Source organism: Neovison vison, chromosome 2 (assembly GCF_020171115.1).
Source record: "Neovison vison isolate M4711 chromosome 2, ASM_NN_V1, whole genome shotgun sequence".
Taxonomy (NCBI): domain Eukaryota; kingdom Metazoa; phylum Chordata; class Mammalia; order Carnivora; family Mustelidae; genus Neogale; species Neogale vison.
Window position 1 is genome coordinate 151,425,145 of NC_058092.1, and position 17,068 is coordinate 151,442,212.

The following is a 17,068-nucleotide window of genomic DNA, read 5'->3' on the forward strand; positions in this document are numbered from 1 at the left end:
TCGCCGTTCCCCGGGCGGGGACGTCCCCGGTGAAAGAGGACCCCACAGTGGAAGGGCTGGAGTGGCTAGTCGTCGTTTTATTTGTGAAAATGTTTCCGGCCCGTGTTTGAAGAAGCCCTCGGGATCTCGCAGTTCCCCGGGACTCCTTCCTCGGAGCGGTTCGGCGGCGACAGTAGACGCCTGGGCGAGGGCTCCGTCCCCGCGGCCTGATGGCGTCTGTCCCCGAGGCTGGTGCTGAAACCCGCGCCGGCGGCATTGGGGGAGCTTTGGCTGAATCAATTGCCTTAGAAATAATTGCGGGAGGGTGAGGGGGCCAGAGGTGTGGCTGGAGAAGACTTCTTAATTCGGGGGGGGATTTGCTTATTTTCGAGTATTTGGGGCTAGGGTGTCAGGAAATCGAAAAATGTTGAAGTTTGATCAAGTGATAAAGTGCATCCTGAACGCCCGGCCTCCCCTCCCCAGCAGGGCCGGTCTTCGTCTTCTTCTGTTTCTGTTACCTCCCAGGGCCGTAAAAGGCTGGCACGGGGCCTGCCTTTTCAGTGAGAGCAGAAGGCCTCCTGGGCTGCGCGGTGCTGCCCATTAAAACGTGTCAGTCTTGTCATCTGCTCCTGAGTCCTCACTATGAGGCTTCTTTCCCACTGTGGGACAGACAAATTCAGTGGTAAATGCCTCATACCAGCAGCGAGACCCGGGCTCTGTGGCTGCCTTCTTAATTCTTTGGGGAAATCCTTTTCCTGATTTTTGCGTGCTGCGGGGGAAGGGAGGCACACCGCCATCTGATCTGGCCCTGTTCCCTGCAAGAAGCTACTGTGGGAACAACTGAGATGTTGAACGGAAAGCCTTTTTCAGTTCCAAGAAACAAGTCATAAACTATGAATTAATTTTCAAGGGTGGACTTGGCTCAGTTATCAGTGTGGATAAAAGATGGATATGACACTTAATAAATAGTAGGTATTCATGTAAATACAGGGTTTATTATGGTGCTTGTCTGGTTAATGAGTAGCTTCACCGTGGGGTTATTAAGCTGAAATGACTATTTAGGACAATGGCTTTCCTGTTTGCTCCTCTACCACCAATCCTCAGCCTCCTTAAAATAAAATTGCCCAAAGGGAACCTGTGGAAGATGTCTGGCCAGCCGACACATAGCACAACAAAAGGGTCATTCCCAGGAGTCCCATGATTGGCTAGGCAATTGCCTTTGACATTTCTTGGGCAAGTAGACAGTGGAGAATCCAGGAAAAATGTTTTCCCATATTCATTTTACACTCTTTAAAGGTAAAGTTAGTGACAGTATCCAGAGTCCCCCTGATCTCAGCACATTGTGTGAAATGGTGAAACATCAGGTAGGAACTCGGACACTGTTGTTCCCTTGGTCCCTGGGGAAGCAAGTGCCCTGTAGCTGTCTCAGGAGGTCTGGCTTGGGCTGTAGGAGGGGCTGGGGAAAACACCCTCCCTCTCCACCCCCCCACAACTGCTGCTTACTGAGAAAGACAGTCAAATGGCTAAGAAAAGACAGAAGTCTGCAAGACAATTCATTCTCATTTATTTATAACCACATCTCACTATCACATTGTTCTTACCTTGACTCATTTTTGTTCTACTTGAAAGGGGGAGAATGCCTAATCATGCAATGCGTGTCCGTGGATTGCCCTTTTTCTTCGTGGCATTTTGAGACAATGTCTTTAAGATCTTACTTTTATGAACATATACTGTTCCGTAGTCTCACAGATTTCCCTTTTTTTATTGGTAAATAGATATGGTAGACGTGGTCTGGCATGGAGACTTATTATACAGGTAGAGAGAGTCTTCGTTCAGTGTTTTTAAACCAGAAATTAAAACTTAACTTCTTTAGTACACCAAAAATACTACAAAAATATCCTTTCCATAGTAGCCAGCAAGGGTATTTTAACTGAAAATCGGAGATGCTAAGTGAGTGTCAGCAAAGAAAACCAGGGGGGCCAAATACATAACAGCATAATACAACTGTAAGATTTTAACTAGTTCTTTCCAACCGTATGAAGAATAAACCAAATATCTTAAATAAATTAGCAGAAGTGAAAAAATGCAAATGAAATTTCTGTTTAGGGAAGGAAATAGAGGCAAGAATTACTGCTGAAAGAAAAAAGTCACCACAGAGGAAAACAATGGGTACTGAAGGGAGGGTTGTTTCAGTAAGCTAGCTGGAGGGTTCCAGGTTGCTTTAATTGTTGACGAGCTTTTGTTAGGTCAAATGGTAGGTGACATGCAATGAGTCTTCTTAGTGGAACCCAGCAGCCAAAATGGCAGTTCTGGGCGGATGGGTTGAGGAAAGGTTGCTCGTGGACTGGGCTCCAGTGTCCTAGGAGGAGTGAGGACGTATATGAGGCTGTGGAGAAGCCACCGGCCCCTGAAGCCCTGAGGTTGCCAGGTATCTGCAAGCAGGTCACCCGTGGCCCAACCTCAGAGGGCCAGATGGGGAGGGAGCCCGGGTTAGTGGGCCATGGGGCGGAGGGACGACAGACAAGCTTCAGGTCCACAAGCTACTTGGATTTAATCCTCACCCCATAGTCCAAAGCTTCTCTTTAGCAGAAAACAACTGTCCCAGAGTGTTCTGGCAGGGTGCTTGGTGGGTCGTGGTGACTTTTTTAATGAACCAAGGAAAAGCATATGCAAATGCAAAGGAGGAGCACCTGAGCCACGCAAGGGGAGAAACGGTGATGTGGGGGGACCGCTCCTGGGGACTGCACATGGCTCCGCTCAGAGGCGCAAATTTCCTTCTTGCTCCGCTTTCTCCAACCGTTTCACCCTGGGTCGCCAGGTTGGGGCTCTCCAGTGGGATGTGCGGTGTGAGGCTGAGGAAGAAGAGAGAGACGGCACCCTGGAAGCTTCCCTGGGGGCCCCGCTGACAGTCACATGCACTGCACTAAGCGGTGGCCCCGTGTCCACTCACTTGCACCACCTATGCCTGCTTTCTCGTTAGCGCCTGTTTCCTCCTGGCATTCAGGTCTAGGTTGCAGCTCTAGGAGCTTCTCAGCCACCCCATGCTCAGGGTCAGCACCAAAGGAAGAGGGCCAGGAAGATAGCAATAGGAAAAAACGGAACTTCTTATTGGAACATCTTTTCAACTACAACAAAAGGTGTTAATATGAAAAATGTACCTCCCCCCATAGATGCACCACCCGAATTCTAGTGTATTTCCTTCTGGTGTTCTAGCCTACAAATACGTAAAACTGAGAGATCCTCACCAAAAACACGGCGCGAGTATGAAAGTACAAATAGGAGAAATGGAATTTGAAGCAGAAAGGAAGAGCGAGGGAACGCTGAAAGGGGGTTAGAAAGCAGAGCGATGTACGAAAGTTGCTGGAGGCGATCCTCTGGGAGCAGGTTACGTCAGTGGGGGCCCGGCCGGCCCCGTGGCTCGCTTCTGAACACTGTTGGAGAGGCAGAGGCAGGGGTGGCAGATGGTGGGTGGTGCCTCATGCTGGCAGTCTGGGTTGTTGGGGGCAGGGGGGCAGATCTGGCAGCACATAGGCGGGGGAGCCAGCATGTGCTGATACCCCTGGCACAATCCCCATATAGGAATGTCTGCCTTCCAGTCAACAACAGAACCCAGAATCGAATCACTAATACACTTTCAAAAAACCATTTTCTCCCCGCACCCCAATACCCACTGTTATTGGGAAGTTCTGGCAGCCTAGGACCCCCTCCCATACATACACACACAGACTGAATCTTTGCTGCCTGATGACTTCCTTTTTGTCTGTAAGACCCGCTGTCACAGTGGCCTCTACCTTCCCATCTCTCCTTATCTGTATGAGGGTCCAGGCACACCCAAGGACTGGTATCCTCCCCTGATGGGTTTTTCTAGCCTGATCTGGGAAGGCATCTGCCCTCTCCTATTGCCCTGGAGTACCTGTTGTGCATGCCCCCAGAGGGTACTGTAGGAAAGGAAAAAAGCTTTTCCTCTACCCTCTTCGGTTTAGTGACTGGAGCCTGTGAATTAAAGTGACAACAGGAGAGATTAACAGGAGAAAAAGAGCCAAATTAATAGGAGAAAAAGTTTATTATACATACACACGGGAGCTTCACGGGCAAGAAGAGAAATCCTGAAGAAGCAGTTAACCTTGAGAGCTTATATATGATCTTCCAAAAAGGGAAATTAAGTTGTGGTAAAGGGACAAGACAAAAAGGGATATGGGCTTTTAGGAGCGGTAAATTGTGAGAAGGTAAATACAGGGGGCAACTTACAGAAGATCAGAGTTATTTTAGCAAGGCTTGTTTGTACAGACCTCATCTTGACGCCTGCTTTCTCTCTCCAGTGATGGCGGTGGTGTTCTCCCTCCTGGTCTAGGAGATGGAAGGGATAAACTCCTCCACAAACAGAAACGTGCCTCTTGTCAGGAAGGGCAAGGCCAGGGAGGTCCTCCTGCGTCGACTGTTTCTTACTTGCATTCAGCTCAAAGTAGGGGTTTTGAAATAGGGGGTTTTCTGAACCCCCTTCGACAGGTCTGGCAGGACCTTTCCTTGGTCCCTTCAGAGGGACACAACTGCCCAGCAGTGCCGGAGCTCCGCTCGCGCCGCCGGTGTCTGGGAGGCCGCAGCAAGCCGCCGACACGCTCCCCGCTCCCCGGGATGACTCATTCTTTCTGTGCTCAGGCAGTTGCAGCTCTGTCTCTTGTTTATGATTCCTTTGTCCCCTGACGCTTTCGAATTTGATCTGACTCCCATCTCTCCCTGCATGTGGCTGTCGGGGATTACTGTTGATTAGCCTTCGGGGACAGCCTGTCTGTCCAAGGATGAGTTTGGGTGGGGGGTTCCCCCAGATCTGGTCACCCTCCACCTACCCCCAAGCTCTGGTGGCCTGAGGCGGGAGGGCTGGGCCCTGGCCTTGCTTCCCAGTAACCATGGCAACTCACCTAAGCTGCCCACACAGTGGCCCAGGGCCCCAGGCCACTCTTGACTTCCCTCCGTTTCATCCTGCCCTGCCTCCTCCTTGGGCCTCTGTTAGCTGTGAAATGTGGCCCGTGGTGGGGTCTCTTGTCTTTCTCCTTACTCCCTGCCTTGTGCTGGCTTCTCCGCTCCCCAATCGTGGGACTCTCCGCATGCGAACGGGCAAGGACCAGCCAGGGGAAGGGGAGACAAAGTCCTGCCCTCACAGAATTGACATTCTAGTAGAGGGAGCAGGCCAGGAAGAACAAGCCTGAGGATCAAAAGTGAGTTCAATAATAATTTAATAATGAGCATCTCAAAATGTGACGAGTGCTTGGGAGAAGAACAAAATGAGGAAGGAAGATAACAGAATTCCAGGGAAAGACTACTGCAGATTTTAAACAAGGTGCTTCTGGAAGGACACCGTGTTGGGATCCAAGAAGGAGAAAGGAAAGGGACTTGTCTCCTAGGTGCAGAGGCAGCAGAAGTGGAACGAGATGACACTGGGCTGGGCCCACAGGCGGCTTCTGCCCAGCTGCTTTCCGCGATAGCCTCCACCACGCCCCAGCATCCAGGGAAGCTAAAAGGAACATTTGGTCTGACTCAAGGTGGAGGGAGAAACTTGTGGCAAAATAACACCCAGCACCAGGATCTCCCTGTGTCGTGGATGTCCCACCCATCCAGCCGCCAGACCCAGGGGCCGAGAGGAGGCCATAGGGAGGGAGCCCTAATCCAAGGGCATTTGAGCCACCCAGAGCCCTCCAGAGGGTGCCCTTGAGAAGCCCGATCAAAGACCTGGGGGCTAACCAGAGGAGGGAGCTGTCACCCTTCGGCCGCTCCGCTGTGGACATGGGTGGACTGGGAGACAATGCTTCATGGAATCCTGCTGTGTGGCCTGGAGGGTGAACCGTGAACTTGCGTCATGACGGGCCCTGTCGGCCGTGCCTTCCATTTTCACACACCTGTTTTAGGAATCATTTCGTGGGGCATAGTCTGTCTGGAAAATTCCAGGCAGAAACGTCCGTGGCTCCCAAACCTGGCTGCGTAGCAAAATGACTTTGAGTCATTTTCCAAAAGCCCACCTCACCCCTGGGCATCTGACTCAGTGGTTCGGAGCTGGGGCCAGGGAATCTGTGTTTTTCGAGTTTTGTAAACCACTGAAGCAGGTGATTTCCACAGGTCGTCCTTCCGTGTGACTGAAAACCCCCAAACTCCCCCCAGAGGTCCCAGACTAGTTCCTATGCCAGCTTCTCCCCCCCAACCCTCGGATGGGTGAGACCGAGACTCCCCACAGACACCAGAAGGCCAAAACCCCTGGAAAAGGAAGAGCTCCTTTCCCGGCTGGACACAGGGCTCTGTCCACCTCTCCTTTTCACAGGACAGCTTCACTGACCCGGAAACCAGCTCTTCACCCTGAAGATCTAACTGCGTCTGTGTGCAGCATGATGACCCCAAAATACATGATGACCCCTGCTACCGTCCCGTAGCTCCCGTGGGGCAGGCCACAGCAGCTCCAGGGGTACAGCACCTGCAGACACATGAACCGGCCTCGCCCTTTGCTGAGGCTCAGGGAGGATCATTAGTCACTGAGAATACTTGTGAAGGCTACTAGGCCAGCGGGCTGGAGCCCAGAGATGAGTAAAGGGAGGTCCCGGGTCTTGAGGAATGTACATGCCAGTCAGAGAGACGGAGGCTTACGACACAGCCCAGAATTAAGAACCTGAGCACAGGGGCGCCTGGGTGGCTCAGTGGGTTAAGCCACTACCTTCGGCTCAGGTCATGATCTCAGGGTCCTGGGATCGAGTCCCGCATCGGGCTCTCTGCTCAGCGGGGAGCCTGCTTCCCTCTCTCTCTCTGCCTGCCTCTCCATCTACTTGTGATTTCTCTCTGTCAAATAAATAAATAAAATTAAAAAAAAAAAAAAAGAACCTGAGCACAACGGGACAGCGCACACGCAGTCTTTGTCAGGAAAGGCTTCCAGAAGGAGGTCTCGGGACTTGGCCAGAGGGAAGGGTTGCATCACAGCTAAGGAACATTGAAGACTTTGGAGGCTGCGAGTTTTTATTTAAGCAAATAATGATAATAGCAGCTAACATTTATTGAGGACCGCTACAAGCCAGGCTCTAAGTGTCTTATATGGTATTAAGTGTGTATTTCCTCAAGAGGGTACCTGGGTGGCTCCATCACTTCCCGCGGCAGCCAACTCCTGATCGCAGCTCAGGTCTTTCTGATCTCAGGGTTGTGAATTCAAGCCCTGCGTTGGGCTCCATACCGGGTATGGAGCCAACTTAAAAAATAAATACGTTCATACGTATTTATGCCTTGGCAACTCTGGTTGGAGGAAACACAGTGCCCCCAACAGCAAAGATGGCCACAGTGGAACCTGTGACTGTGTTACCTTACAGAGCAAAAGGGATTTTGTGGATGTGGTTAAGACGCTTGAGATGGAGAAAGTATCTAGGATTATTTGGTGGATCCGATGTAATCACACGTTTCCTTATAAAAGGAGGACGGCGGTGTCCGAGGGACGGGACGATGATGCTGGGCTGCTGGCTTGGAAGGTGGAGGAGGGGCTGTGAGCAGGGTATGCAGGGAGACCCTTCCTGGAGCCTCCAGCAGCCCTGCGAACAGTGTGCTTTCCAACACCAGAGCTCTCAAATCACAGATTTGGGTTATTGAAGCCATAAGTTTGTTGTCCTCCATTGCAGTAGCCATAGGAAGCTCATACTGACTCTTCCTGGTTTACAGCCAAAGGAAACAAGGGGCTGAGTACTTTGCCCCCAGGGTCGCACAGCGAGCAAGGAGAAGATCCAGCATTCCAAATTCAGCCTCTTGGCTCCAGATCCTGCACTGGGTCCCTCTTGCCCATGTCCTGCCTAAAGGATGGTCGGGAGACCTGGGAGCTTCCAAACATGAACCCAACAAGGCAGGCAGGCAGGAGCTGGATCCTAGGTCCTTTTTGGTTGAGGGGAAGGGTGGCTTCTGCTGTTTCTTTGCCCAAGCTCCTTTCCAGAGGTTTGCTCACATCCATGCCGACCGTGAATGCTCCCCACCTGGGAGGCGAGGCCAGCTGCCCATCCCTATTCCCGCCGCTCCGCCTGACGCCACGTGCAGCCCGAGCTGTGTGCTGATGCACACCTCCGCCTTCCTCCATCATCGCGGTTTTAAAGCACGCGATGCCCTGGCGGTGAGGGGACACTCTGGTTAAACACAGCGTCCCTGTGCGTATTAGATTCTCCTGTCTCCAAACATCTGCCTGTGTCTCAGGCTTCTTTCATCCATTCTAATTCTTTAACATAAACAATTCTTTATATTAGGGGTCCTTTAACATAAAGCATCCTCACCCCTTGGTCTTTGACTGAAATAAGTGGTTGGAAGAATTTTTAGACAGTGTTTCAAGTTGTTTTTTTTTTTTTTTTAATATTAAGCGCAGTGAATGCTCCCTGGAACCACTATCGCAGCTACATCTGCTAAAGTTGTATTTCGTGTATCTCACAGACACTGCCTAGACTCTCGAAAGAGCCCTCGCAAACATTTGGTTAGCGTCTTGTGCTTTACCAAAAGCATTTCCTGTGACCTGTCCACTTGATCTTTCCAGAAGTGCTGGGAGGCCCGCATGCTTATCCCCATTCTTGACTGAGAAACTAAGCCTCAAGTGTAAGCAGCCGAGGACAGAAACTAGGGGCTTCTACACGTCAGTTGCATTCTGCTGCCTCTTGGGTGGAAAATGGCCTCAGATACCCTTATGGGGCCATAGGGTTCCAGATTCCAGGTCAGGGATGCCCCTCCCAAGTACAGAAATGAGATGCTGGGGCGTCCACGCACCACCACCACCTGTCCGTGGCCCCACCTGCTGGACGGAGCGCGTGAGACCCCCCCAGGTCTTTGACATGAGCGCCCTCTAGGGCATAGCTTGGATGAGGCTCACCAGTGTCTCGGGGCACAGGTGGGCTTCCTGCGGGGGACCCACAAGGATATGCAGGTCTGCTGGCAGGAGGCCTGTCGAAAACACGGCCTCAGCATTGGGGACGCGACCCTGAGTGAGCACAAGCTTACAGCAAGCGTGGGCTCCCTGTGTGATGAAGACAAAGGACGGGCAGGCCTGCCTCCCAGCGAGAGCTGCTCGCCTCCCACAGGTGTCCCCCGGGCTCCGGAGTTACTCTGCACTGCTCACCGCATGTCTCCCAGCACAGGTGTCCTAGGAACAGGTGAATCCTGGCCATTCTCTCTCTTCTTTCTAGGTGTCCTCGGGGCCCTCCCTTTCCGTAAGCCTTCTTCATATAAATCAAAATCTCTGGCATCCAAAACATGTCCCCCAAGAGGGCTTTCGGAACCTGCTTTGAAAGAAAAAAGCAAAATGCCTCCTCGTCTTTCTGTATTCCTGCTTTGATAATCCCAGTCCCCCCTGAGGCAACATGGGTCCCCTGGCTGGCCGGGGACGGTGGGAGACAAGGGAGCACAGGGAGGGGAAGCACAGAACAGGACGTCAGGACATCATCTCGCTGCACACAGCGCCGGTTTCTCCCCTCCCTCGTCTGGGCTCTCCTACACAGTGAAGGGAAAGACCCTCCCGCAGGGTCCCCCTGAGAGAGGGCCCCCGGCTATGACCCACGAGTCCCCTGGCAGTGTGGAGCTGCCAGCTTCTCCACTGCTAGCTGCCCGGCTAAAGGCTTCTTCAAGCCTTTAGCTTCTGCTAGGGGGTCCCCAGAGCGACTGCGAGTGGCCTCTGAGTCCAGGTCCAGCCCAGGAGCCCCGTGGAGACTGAACGTGCAATGTCAGATGCTCATCTACTGCTAATCTGCAAGTGTGCGTGACATCCTTGGGATCAGGAAGATGACATGAATTTGAGTGTATTCCTGAACTCTTTGTGTCACTCTAAATCTTCTGAGTCAATAGATACTGAAAGTACTGCCATAGGGAGGCTACATTTTTTTTTTTTTTTAAATTTTAGAAGAGACCTTCAAGCTTTAAAACCACTGGATCCCTAGTCTGTGAAATCCTTTCCATTTCGAGCACTCTTTGGTTCATTAACAAATGTTACGGTAGATTTTCTAAAATACCGCACATTTATTTGCTCTCTACCTTTTTCTGCGTTGCGTTCCTATATCAGCTGCTGGCTTCAGAGCTGAAGAATTACTAAGCAGCCTTACTCCTTCTGCAGGGACCTGCCTGGAGAATTTCCATAGGACGGGTCTTCCCCGTGTAGGGATAAAAGATGTTTTTGCTACATCTCAGATTTGAGAACTCATCTTTGCATCTTAGGAAAACTTTATGGGTGAGCTAGACCGTGTGTATGTTTTTCCTGCTTCTTAAAGCCTTATTATATTCATTAGAATTTTCCCTTCTTGGGTGCCTCTTCCCAATAACGCGTTAACTTCTGGCTCAAAGGAGAAATAGCAAGGGCCAGCCTCCCAGGCAGGCCGTCTTGCTCAGAGACAGCCTGCCGGTGCCGGTGCTGCATTTAGGGGTGGGTCGTAATGCGCCTCGGTTGGGTCAGTGAACAGATCCTACGGTCCATGGCTTCCTTGACTATTGGGAAAAGTAGAACTTCTCTCCACTTGCCTCTAGCCACAGCCCAGCCACTCGCCACCCTCACCTGTACCGCTCAGGGACAGTCACCGTGGACAACTACTTTGCAGAGGTCATCAACAGGCTGCCAATGCGTTAAAGAAAAACTCACATCAAACTCTGTATCTTTTTTCTTGGAAAATACCCAGATCACTTTCAGACTTATTTAATGTGTCTTTTTTTTTTGCACTGCTGTTAAAACATTCTCCTCCATACATAGCTCACAAGTCAGTCTGCAAAATATGAATAAACAACTTGGAGAGATCCATTAACGTCTGTAACACATGATCACCAGTGTTCGTGGGTGACGGCCTCTGAGGTCAGGCTTCCTTTCTCTTTTGAAGACAGGTGTCTGAGCAGTCATTTGGTCATACATTCTCCTAAACTAGAATGAAAACTCTGTGACTAATTTTCTTTGTTTGTTTTTTCATCATGATCACGCCATTAGGTTGTTACCTTTTCTCAGAAAGTTGAGTGATGGGGCGCCTTGGTGGCTCATTCGGTTGGGTGGCTGCCTTCACCTTGGGTCACGATCCCAGGGTCCTGGGGTCGAGCCCCGCATCGGGCTCTCTGCTTGGTGGAGAGCCTGCTTCTCCCTCTCTCTCTGCTTCCTGCTCTGCCTGCTTGTGCGCTCTTTGTCTGTCTCTCTCTGTCAAATAAATAAGTAAAATCTTTTAAAAAGTCAAGTGATAGTTTCTCAGATTTCACGTATTTGCTAAGTTGTCTTGTTGGTTTTGTTCCCGCTTGAGGCATCGTACTTGACTCTGCTCTTTTGGGGACAATGACAGACTGTTACAAAGGGGAACCCTGAAATGCAGGGACAGAAACTTACTCGCAGTCAGACAAGTAACCAAAATTGAAATGGGATTAGAATTAAATCTCCTGGCTTCTCAGCCACCCTTCCTATCTGGAAAAACAAAAACAAAAAATAAAACCCTCTTTTTCCAAACTCTTTGTCTCCAGAACGAGCATCGGAGCATTCTGACTGCTCCTACCTGGCTTGAAGGAGGATTCTTGGATTCCGTCTGGTAGCTGGTTTGCAGAGAAGGTGTGGGGTCTGCACGAAGCTGAGAAGTCTGACCCGGGAGTCCTGCCTGCAGGAGGCGCTCTCCCGCGGGGAAGGAGCTGCAGCCCGCGGACCCCCTCCGCTTGTGGTCCACCACATCCCTCTCAGGGGCTCTCTTAAACTCATGGGACACGGTCCCAGATTGACTTTTTCATGCCCGTCGGTGCCATCATTTGGTCAGCTGAGGATTAATTCCTGCGTCACCACGTTCAGAAGAATGAGAAGACAGGAATTGCAGGAGAGGTGTAGATCGCGTGAAGTCAGAAGTCGTGGGAGCGTCCTGGGGTGCCTCCCCTGGGGGTGTGAGGGTCGGGCTGCGGTACTTTGCATCCAGGAGTGCTGAGTGACCGAGGCGTCCGGCCCACAGAGCGGGTGGCTGGCTCTGACAGCAGTTCAGAGCTCCTCTCCCGTATAGGGGGAGGGCCAGGCTTCCCAAGGGATGCTGGGCTGTGCCCACACCACTCCGGTGGCTCTCGTGTATGACAGGGAGACCCCCGGGGACTCACACTGGCATCTCGGCCATCAGAATCCCCAGGACAAAACGCCTGGCTTTGGCGGCTCTGCCTTGGTCTGCTATGCAGACCCCGCCACAGAGCTGGCCTTGGCAGACCTTGGTCTGCTGTGCTCAACAGCAAAGTCAAGCACTTACCGTGCTCTGAAGGTGTGTCTCTGACAGCTTTCAGCTGCTGGGGGTTTGAGGATCATTTTGAAACAGTCTCACAAGATATTTCTTAGGTCTTTTGGATAAAGAGTGTGTGCTTGATTTATGCGAAGGTAGGATGACAGAAAGGGGACCTCAAATATCTTAACTGTTGTCCTATTTGAAAGAAAGGGAAAGGGCGCCTGAGTGGCTTAGATGGGGAAGCATCTGCCTTCGGCTCAGGTCATGATCCCGGGGTCCTGGGATGGAGTCCCACGTCCGCTCCCTGCTCAGTGGGGAGCCTGCTTCTCCCTCTGCCTGCCGCTCCCCCTGCTTGTGCGTGCGCGCTCTCTCTCTGCCAGATAAATAAATGAAAATCTTTAAAAAGTAAAAAAATGAACCTAACAAATATTCTGTGCTCAAAGAGTTGGCAGTCTAGGAAGGAAGAAAACACATATTCACCACTACTTGAGTACCAGAGTACGAGGTCTCAGGCAGTGAGGACAACAGAAAGCCTAGAAGCATCACAGCGATGGGCAGTGGGGCTCAGCTCCAGGGACCACGGGGGCAAGCCAGCTCAAGAAAATTTTGTTTGAGAGGGTGGTAGCGTCTGAATGAGACCCTGAAAATGAGCAGAGGCAGCTTTTACCAGCAAGAGTTGGGCTGGCGAACAACTAGTGAAAGCAAAAGATGACAGTGGCAAAGTTCCAGGCACCTACGAGCCAGGGCAGGCAGCCGACTCTTAGTTGGGACTGGAATTATTTAATTTTGAATATCATACGGAGGAAGCTTGGTACCAATTTTTTAAAAGCCTCTCGCATATTTGACATTTCGGAAGAAATTACATTACATTAAAATGTGGATTCAGAAATAAAATATCTGAGCCTCTGCTTCCTCTTGTCTTGTATAGACGTCAGGTTTACTCATGAAACATCAAGCAGGTGTTAAAACTCCTGCACGTCCAAGTAGAGCAAACGCGAATTCCGTTGGAGGGGTTGCCCCGCCGCCTCCCGGTCCTGCTCCATTCTGTGGGGGGCCCGGTTCAGTAATGAACTTGGGGGTGCTCCAGCTGCCGCACCATCGGTCACGAAGGTTCCAGTGAAACAAGCCTCCGAAGAGGCGGCTGGGTCATGAGTGACCGGTGGGTGAGCTGCAGAGAGCCAGACCCCGAGGTGCTGGGACCCGGCGCCCCAGACCAGGGGACTTACACGGAGGCCCCAGAATCACAGGAGGCTGAGGCCTCAGTCACGGCAGCGGAGGGAGCAGCTGCGTGAAGCGGGCAGGTGGCTGGGCTGCTGCGGAGCCTCCTTAACCCGGACCCTGGCCAGCCTGGGGGGAGGCCGCATGGACAGGCTGGTGTGAATCCCAGTCCCCGGACTCGGGTGTGGGGGAGCAACGAGTTTTTCTGATTTTCCTGTAACTCTTCTTTCACTGAGGCGTCCATCCCTCCGGCCGGCAGGGGACTCCTGTCTCGGGCATCCCCAGCCGTCCCCAGCCTCCCTGTGATTCCCCAGAACTCAGGCAGGTCCAGGGTGTGGCAAAGGGGCCCCCTTGGTCCTTGAGGCATCTCAAGGACTAGGTGACCGTGAGAACCCGTCAGCTGGGTACGGCCTTTGAGGCTAGAGGCTCTTGGTCCTGGTCCTGCCTGGGGGCACAACAGTCTCTTCCAGAAACCCCGCCCCTGGACATTTTCCGCTGGGATCTTGCCACCCCCACCCATGCCCTCCTCAGGAGGGTAGTGCAGTCCCCATCCCCTACCCCCAGCCACCCCAGGCTACTGGAGAGGGTCACTGTCTCGTCCCGGGGGCAGCTCCTCCCTTCCTGCTCTGCAGCCGCCCTACAATATGACTTCTTTCCCACACAAGGCTTAGGCTTTGGAAACAAAAGCCAAAGACTCCTGAGTGTGTCTGTTCCTTAACCTACCACCCCTGCCTCTCCTTGAATGTGAGCTGGGGAGGTGTAGGTCAGCAGCTGTGAGTGCCATCCCATTGCTCGTGTCCGAAGGTACGGATTTGGAGTTTCTTTCAGGCCTCACTCTACTCCAGGCGGTTAGCTTTCTCCCTTACATGATTGTTGTTTTTAAGATTCCATCCATTTGTTTGAGAGAGAACACGAATGAGGGGCAGGGGCAGAGGGAGAGGGAGAAGCAGACTCCCCACTGAGCAGAGAGCCCCATGTGGGGCTTGATCCCAGGACCCCGGGATCATGACCTGAACCAAAGGCAGATGCTCCCCGACTGGGCCACCCAGTCTCCCTCTCTCCCTTACATGTTAACATAACCAGAAGGCTTGCAGTTCCCGGCAGAGTCCTGGGGAGAGCAGACAGTCCATACCCCAAGAGCCCCGGAAGTCTGCTTCCGGGTGCCTCCGTCCTGCTGATAACGGCCACTTACCGCCGGCCCCCCACACCGTGCCAGCCGGTTTTCTAGACCTTTCAGTCACATTACCTCGTTTAACCTTAACAATAGCGCCATGGCGCAGGTATAATTATGCCTGACCCTCAGGATTTTTAGGGCAGTGAAACTATTGTGTAGGACACTATAACAATGGCTCCACCTGTCATTATACATTTGTCCAAACCCACAGAATGCACAGCACCAGGAATGAACGGCAGTGTGATCTGTGGGCTCTGGGTGGTTACGGTGCGTCCGTGCCTGGTGGGGAATGCCATGCATGGGGGGAAATCTCTGTATTCCCTGCTCAGTTTTGCTGTGAAACTTAAAACTGTTCTGAACAGTATTTTTTGTTTTTTGTTAAAGAGGTTGAAAAGGTTGCAAGAGAAGGCTGGGAAGGTGGGAAAGAGAAGTAGTGTCCTGGGCCGGAGAGAGATAAGGGAAGGGAGGACAGGCCTGTAGCTTTGTGGAGGTCACAGGAGGGATTATTCCCCATTCCTTTCACCAAGATCCCCCACACCTTTGCCACATGGGGCCCTCCCCTGCCTTCTGGTAATTCCTTCCTCAGCAGCCTGGCAGCCCCACCCGCACTGGGTCCTTGGCGGGCTCTGGGTCCTCCTGAGAGTTACTCTCAAAGCCAGCTCTTGCCCCGGTTCCGGAAAGTCAGCCGTGTGTTACGGATCTTCCAGGAGCCGAAGTTTACTCACAGTCTTCCTCCAGCGTTTAGGAGCCTGTTTGCAAATCGCAATCTTGATCACGACGAAAAACAGGTGGCTGGAGGTGAGAGGGACCGGGATGGAGCCGCAGACCACAGAGCAGGCTTGTGTGGTCTTACTACTAAAGATCTAGCAGGAAGCAAATGAGATGGGAAATAAACACACACACACACAGACGCACACATGATGTAACGTAAAATCCTGATTCTTTGGAACACAATCTTGTTATTTCTTTAAAAAGATTAATTCTCCAGGAATGTGCAAATGAGTAGCTTGCCAAGTAACGTTTATAGAAAATGCATTATTCTGGAGTAATGGTAGGCGCTGAAATATGACAGCACTTGTCCTTTTCTCAATTAAAAGTTACATGGAAAATTCAGATGTGTCATTTTGCTCTGACAATCAGACACTTCCCGCCTTGTAAAAATAGCTCTTCTTTTGAAATAATGTCACGTCAAAATGGGAGTTGACATGGTCTGAAGTACTACACTGTCTTTCAAAGGACTCATTTGGGACCCATGACCCCTTTCTTCTTTCTGATTTCTCCCTTTCAGCATGGAAAAATCTATCATAGGCCACCATTGTGTTTTGGCAACAGATACCTTGTCTGATTTCATGGAGTAAACCCCACAGACTGGAGTTTTTCCCTCAAGATGAGTCATACCTCACGTCTCACCCATAAGTGATTTTTTTTTCTTAGATCATGGTGGATACCATCCCCTCAACCACGTCTCACCAAAATGACTAGGAGGAGGAATACCCAACAGAAGAAGAATTCAGAGACTGTGACCTCTGCCACAGAATTACTGGATATGGACATAAACAATAGGTCAGAAAGGGAATTCAGGGTAACAATTATCCAGGCAATGGCTAGGTTGGAGAAGACCATAAGTGGCAACATAGAATCCCTGAGGGCGGAAGGGAGAGCTGATCTAGCGGAAGTTAAAAAGGCTATCACTGAGATCTAATCTAATCGAAATCCTCTTAACAGCTAGGGTAAGCAAGGCAGAAGATCGAATTAGTGATCTAGAAGACAAACAGATAGAAAAGAATGATCAGGAGGAGGCCTGGAACCCACATGTGATTTAAATGACACTTTGGATTTAAAGATAGTGCTGGAGTAAGATTAAGACTCTGGAGCTGCTGGGATGGGGTGAGTTTACTTGTCATGTAAGAGAGACATGAACTTTGGGGGTCCGGGGGGCGGAGTGTTATGGGCAAATTGTGTCCCCACCAAATTCAGAATTCACAGAATGTGACCCTATTTGGAAACTGGGTCTTGAAAGAGGTAGTTAATGGGGTCATGCAGATGAGCCCTGATCCAATGGGACTCGTGTCCTTATAAGAAGAGATTAGGACACAGACCAACAGAGAGGGAAGGCCACTTGAGGACACAGCAAGAAGGCAACCCTCTGTAAGCCAAGGAGAAGCACCTGAGAAGAAATCAACCTGCCAACACTTTGACCCTGGACTTTTGGCCTCTCCTACTGTAAGAAAATAAGCATCTGTTGCATAAACCACTAAGTCTGTGATTCTTTGTTATGGCAGCCAAAGCTGACTAATACAGTCGGAGAGAGCCAGAAAGGAAGAGAGAGAGCTGGAGGAGGGAGGGAGGGTCCAGCTATATATCAGTGTGGGTGAAAGTGTCGTACACCCTCTCCCTTTCCCCCTGCTTCGTGAGAACCCAGCCTTGCTAACCTCCTGGCTCTGCTACCCGGCATTGCAGCTGTAACTAATTAAGTTAGTGGCTTCAAACAGCACATCTGTTGTATTACAGT

The 17,068-nt window shown here is 51.3% G+C and overlaps 1 protein-coding gene across 1 annotated transcript in view; it reads left to right on the forward strand.

Moving 5' to 3' along the window:
- The window catches only part of GNG4 (G protein subunit gamma 4), a 60,079-nt gene that overhangs the window by 633 nt on the left and 42,378 nt on the right, over window positions 1-17,068 (forward strand). The window lies entirely within an intron of this gene.